A 5,903-nucleotide genomic window follows, 5' to 3' on the forward strand; every position below is an offset into this window, starting at 1 on the left:
GGTGTTACTCTTGTTATTTGTTACTGTTGGATGGGTGGAAGGGAAGCAAACAGAGAGAGAGAAGCAGAAAAAAAAAATACAAGCAGAAGCCAAAAACCTAGACTGCAATAAATGAAGAGGCAGCTTTAATGTAAGAAAGAGTTTGGATCTGAAAACTGATAAAGTTGAGGAGATTGGAAGAAGTCAGATTGAAAATTGAACTCAGGGAGCCATCCTAGCCCCAACCCATCCATATAATGTCAGAACCTTCCTAGAGATTTTCAAGGAAGGGACGTCCAACGTCTTTCTTAGTCACTCATCTCATTTCTTACAACGTCTGGGATTTGGGGGTTTTCTTCTCTTGTTGTCATAGTCTAATTATTTGCCCCCAGTTTTATTGAGATAAATTGACATATAAAACCTTGGACAAGTTTAAGGTGTAAGCATAGTGATTTTATATATGTGCATATTGTGGAATGATTCCTGCAATACATTTCATGGACGTCCATCACCTCATTGCCCGATTCTTCATCTGCTTCGGTGCACGTGGAGAAGAGTCACTAAACACATTGTATCTTTTCAAATATTATATCCATTTTATATTATTGCCTATTTTTAATAGCTATATTACGGCTCCATGGGGCAAGGCGAACTGACTTTTTTGAGTAACTCTGCCCCAGTAATAATCACGATGACAGAGCATGCCCACCTGTTGTCAGGCACCCCACACAGTAGGGCCGATTTCCATGTTTTAATTTGCATATGAGAACTTCATTTTAAAAGGGGGATAATGGGGTCAGGGGTGTGGAGGGATTAAACTAGGAGTTCAGAATTTGCAAATACACACTACTGTATATAAAATAGATAAACAACAAAGTTCTACTGTGTAACTCAGGAAACTATATTCATTATCTTGTAATAACCTACAATGAAAAAGGATATGAAAAGACATGTATGTATGTATCCCCACTGAAACAGTATGCTGTACACCAGAAATTAACACAACATTGTAAACAGACTATACTTCAATAAAAAAAGTTAATTCAAGCAAGTTTAAAAAAAAGGAAAAAAAATTTTTTAAGTTTTCCAGTAAGAAGAGAGGGAGATAAATCAGAAAATAGGAACTCTAGAAGTTCGTGTTTGTTTAAGGTAGTAACATAACAATATATTAGATGATTATAACATACAGATATTGGAAATGGATGACAGTAAAGTCATAAAAGACAAAAAAAATTTTTTTTAATAAAAAGGTGAAACATCCTCTCATTTTTCATGACCATGAGGGGACAGAGGCAACGCACAACTTCAGTTTGTCTGCATCATTAGCAAAGCTCTTCGTCCATTACTAGGAGGAATTTCCCATGGGGCGCCTGTGGTTACCAGTCAGCATCCCCATTGAAGAGGGCTCCTGAAGGTGTGTAAACAGGGATAATAAACTCATTTACTACAGATATTTCTTCATCTGATCATTTTTTCTCTCCTTCTCCCTGCTTACAGTGGATGCTTACCATACGTTTGTCTCAATTAGACTCGACTGGACTTGAAGAAGGAAAAAAATCAGGCTATTAATGGAAAGAGGACTGAAATGGATCTCATTCCCAAATGCAGTATGTACCATAGACTGTTAATTTGTGAGAAAAAAATCCTGTCCACCATTTACACAGATATTCACATGAAAGCCCATTTTCAGCTTATGATTAAAAGGAAATGAAACCAATAGCTGTCAGTCTCCAAGAGGCTCTCTCATAAGGAGCAGAGTTCCTGCAAAATGATAGGCAACTCTTTGCATCTAAGGGAAAGTCTGCGATGAGGATGGAAAACACACAAGCCCGCGAAGACAGAGCTCCAGGAGCAAAGAGCAAAGCAGAAGACATGGTGCTTTCGACACCATCAGACTCAGCTCTGCACGCGGAACACGCACATCCTCTTCACCTCCACATGGAAATGGGCTCTCGCTTTTTTTTTCTTGAAACATACTCGAGTCAGTTTTGGTTTCCTTTTTGCTTAAAAATATTTTATTTTCTTTTTACATATATTTATTTTTATTTTATTTATCATTATTTTTTATTTTTCCCCCTTAATGGAGGTACTGGGGATTGAACCCAGGACCTTGTCCACGCCAAGCACGTGCTCTACCACTGAGCTATACCCCCAGCCCTCTCCTTTTTGACTTTTGCTAAAGACATGTCTACAGAGAATGATCTCTTTGCCACTGATGTAAACAGAGCAGAGAGCAGTGTGGGCTGAGACGGATGGATGTAGTCATGACCCCCTTGTCCACCAAGAAGCTGCATCTGAGATTTCTGTTTGTACAAACTGAGTTTAAAAAGCACCAGGGCAGAGGAAGACTTGCAATGATGCCTTGTGTGTTCCCCCTCCAACTGGTCTTTCCATCATGAACACCCTGGCAAACATAATTCCAGCTCCAATCCCACAGTTTTCATTATGATCCCTCATCTAAGGTATTTAGTTCTTTCCAGAATAAGGCGTTGGGAATACGTTGAAAAGAAGACCCAAGATGGCAGACTGAACCATCATTGGAACCTAAAGTTTTCAATACAAACAAACACAACAAACTGACTAAGTGCTTTAAAACACATCTTGTGGACTGGGAACCAGAGGTCAAAGCCCCAGAAGGAAACAGGGAATCCACAGCATTCTTCATTCCCATCTGTAGGTAACCACGTCTATGCATTTAGAACTTACTAAAAAATTCTTCACCAAGAAACAAGAAAGTCCAGTTACATCTGCTCGTTTTCCTCTTTCTTCCACAAAAATATAACACACACCTAGTCTTTGGATGTCACAAACGACGCTGAAGTGAATAATCTCGCTCATATGCCATGAAATGCATACGGAGGGGCATAACTAGCAGACAGATTCTCAGAAGCGGGGTCACTGAGTCAAAGAGAAGTAGATTTTAAATTTTAGGAACTATTGGCAATTTTCCTTCCGTAGCGGTTATTCCATTGTACAATTCCATCTGCAGCGCATCTCATTTAAATTGGCATAGGTCCTTTGGAGGAAATTTTGTGGTCATCTAATAAAAATGAGTATTTATAATAGTTCAACTTCTAGAAGTGTTCAAATATGAGCATGAGACGTGTAAAATGATCTTCACTGATGCATGATTTGTAATCATGTTCATCTGTGTGGAAAGAATAAATGAAATATGAACTGATCCATCGCAGTTAAAAGAAATGGATTAGAGAGGCTGATATCAACAAGGCTCGGCCAATGCGTGATGCTGAGTGAACAAACTTAAGTTGCCCAATTGTACGTACGACATCATACTATTCGTGAGACTTTTAAAAATACACACAAAGAAATCTATAAACTGTTTATGTATATAAATGTTTATACTTAAATATGCAAGTATGAAAAAAAAAGATGAAAAATCCACATCTGAGACTTGTGGCCTGGCCGGAGGCCCTCTCTGGAAGGGATGTGGAAATTAGCACATAGTAAGAACTTGATAAAATGTATTATTATTATGGTTTTACTGTTAGAAATAAAGACAAAACATTACCAGTTGTTAATCATGGGTTGGTAATATGAATACTTGTTATATTATTTTGTCCTTTCCTGCGTATGTCATATTTTAAAATATTTATTAAAGAGAGATTATGAATGAGACCCTGAATTCCAGTTAAGATGAGTAGTGATTGCTGGCCAAACATTACTTGCTCAAGATTTCCACTCCCTTCTTCCCTCCCTCCCTCCCTCCTTCCCTTCCTTCCTTCCTTTCTTTCATCTTTCCTTTTTTTTTTTTGGCCATTAAATGAACATGAGAATCTCAAAGCACAAATAAAATTGCCTGGTGTAAGGCAGGCTAGATTCCAAATGAATCAAATGGTTTTTTGTTGTTGTTGTTGTTGTTGTTGTTTTTTAGCCTTCCATCACCCAATCCACTTTGGGTCAAATTCAGTAAGGACGGAGCTTAATGAGCAGTCACGCTTCAGTCTCTAGATGGCCACCTATGTTTTGGACAGGAAGAGGAGAGACACATCTTGAATGGAAAGCTGATCTCTTTTCAACATACTTATTTTCTCTGAAAAAAAAAAAAAAAAAAGGATAACCCAGGCTTGCTTTCTGTGACGGAAATGATGAGTAAATGAAACCCTGGTTTTTGAACTACTGACTCTTTGGAGTTTTGTTTCTGGAAACCAAAGGAACAAAACCATATAATAAACCACAGAAACCATCCAAGATTAATAATTCATAGTCCAGAAGGCAGGCTGAGGACCCATCACAGTCCTGGGCACCTTACAGCCTGGACTTCATTTCATCCGCTGTGAGACGGGCTTTCTCTCAATCCCACATCCCAGAAGAGGGATGTGGCTCAGATCAGGCAGCTAGAAAAAGCAGAGCCAGGCTGGGAACCCAGATGTGGCCGACATCTCAGCTCTGTATCTTCTCCCTCACCCACAACCACATCAGGGCGCGACCCACACCCCTCCCTGCCCGTCCTGTGGTGCCGAGAAGCACCTGCGAGCATCTTCACGCTGGAGGGTGCGAGGAGTCTCGTCCTCAGTCAGAGAATGCCTTTTCTTTCTTTCTTTCTTTCTTTTTTTTTTTTTTTCTTTTCCAGAAGGCATAAGTAAGCTTAAGGTTTTTCTCTTCTGAAAAACCACAAGAAGCAAAATAAATCTGGGATCAGAGCATCTCCATGGCTTCAGGGAGGGCACTGGCTATGCCCAGGGTAGGTCCCGGCTCCAGGCCAAGGAGTAACCAGTTGCAGCTGCAGGGGCCCCTTAGGAGAGGGCAGGGCGGGACAGACACTCAGACCCACAGCTGCTCAGGGGCTGGGGGAGCCCCCACTCGGCCAGGGGGACCCGCCTGGCCAGAGGCAGCTGGATCATGTGTGGTTCCTCAGAGGCCAGGTGCCCTGCCCAGCCTCCAGAGAGAAGTGATGACAGAAGTGCCTTAAAATAAAGCAGGGACAAGCAAATGTGCCTCCAGGACAACGTCACAGCCTTGCTCCCTGCCTGGCTCCTTTTCTGAAGAGCACCGTCCTGTGAGCTAGTTCTCGGGCACAGAACCAAAAGCGCAGTGAGTCGTGATGTGACAAGGGGATAGACGCCAACTCCACACACCACCTCCCACTCTCCTCCCAGCCTTGCTCCTCCTCACACGTGGGTCCTCCTGGAGGGCACGAGTCATGCCGTCCTCACCGCAGACCCCCCTGAATGACCAGCAGAATGCAGAGGGGCAGCAGGCTCCCTGCTGCTGTCTGAAGAAACACCCATCCAATGACTTCACTCTAACAGATGGCGCCGAGTGTCCAAGGGTCAAGGCCATTTCGCTGAGAGAAGTCTTGTGACTTAAAATGGGACTGCTTTTCCTTAGGAACCAATGGAAAATGAGTCTCTGTGGGAGCAGCAGAACCAAGGATAATGGCCAAAGAGCACATGAAAGGATGCTCAGCATTACTAACCACTGGGGAAATGCAAACCAAAACCACAATGTGATTTTTACCTCACATCTGTGAGAATGGTGATCATCAAATACGACAAGAGATAAAGGATGGCAAGGATGTGGAGAAACTGGAACCCTTGTACGCTGTTGGTGGGAATGTAAATTGGGCAGCCACGATGGAAAACAGTGTGGAGGTTCCCTCAAAAAATTAAACATCGACTTACTGTATGATCCAGGAATGCTGCTTCTGGGTGTGAAATTGAAAGTAATGAAATTCCTATCTCAAAAAGATATTTTTACCCCCATGTTCATTGCAAAATTATTCACAACAGCCAAAACATGGAAACAACCTAAGTGTCTATTGATGGTGAATGGATAAAGAATATATATATTAGAAAGAATTTATACATATGCCTCAAAAGAAAAGGAAATCTTGATCTTGATCTGTATGACTGTATGGATGAACCCGGAAGACATTATGCTAAGTGAAATAAACCAGTCACGGA

General features: G+C 41.6%; 1 non-coding gene across 1 annotated transcript; it reads right to left on the reverse strand.

Annotated features, from left to right (window-relative positions):
* Window positions 1-2,060: 2,060 nt before the first annotated feature.
* TRNAA-GGC lies at window positions 2,061-2,132 on the reverse strand. The gene has a single exon. It is a non-coding gene; the product is annotated as a tRNA-Ala (tRNA).
* Window positions 2,133-5,903: the final 3,771 nt, after the last annotated feature.

The sequence above is a fragment of the Camelus ferus genome, chromosome 7 (assembly GCF_009834535.1).
Source record: "Camelus ferus isolate YT-003-E chromosome 7, BCGSAC_Cfer_1.0, whole genome shotgun sequence".
Classification (NCBI taxonomy): domain Eukaryota; kingdom Metazoa; phylum Chordata; class Mammalia; order Artiodactyla; family Camelidae; genus Camelus; species Camelus ferus.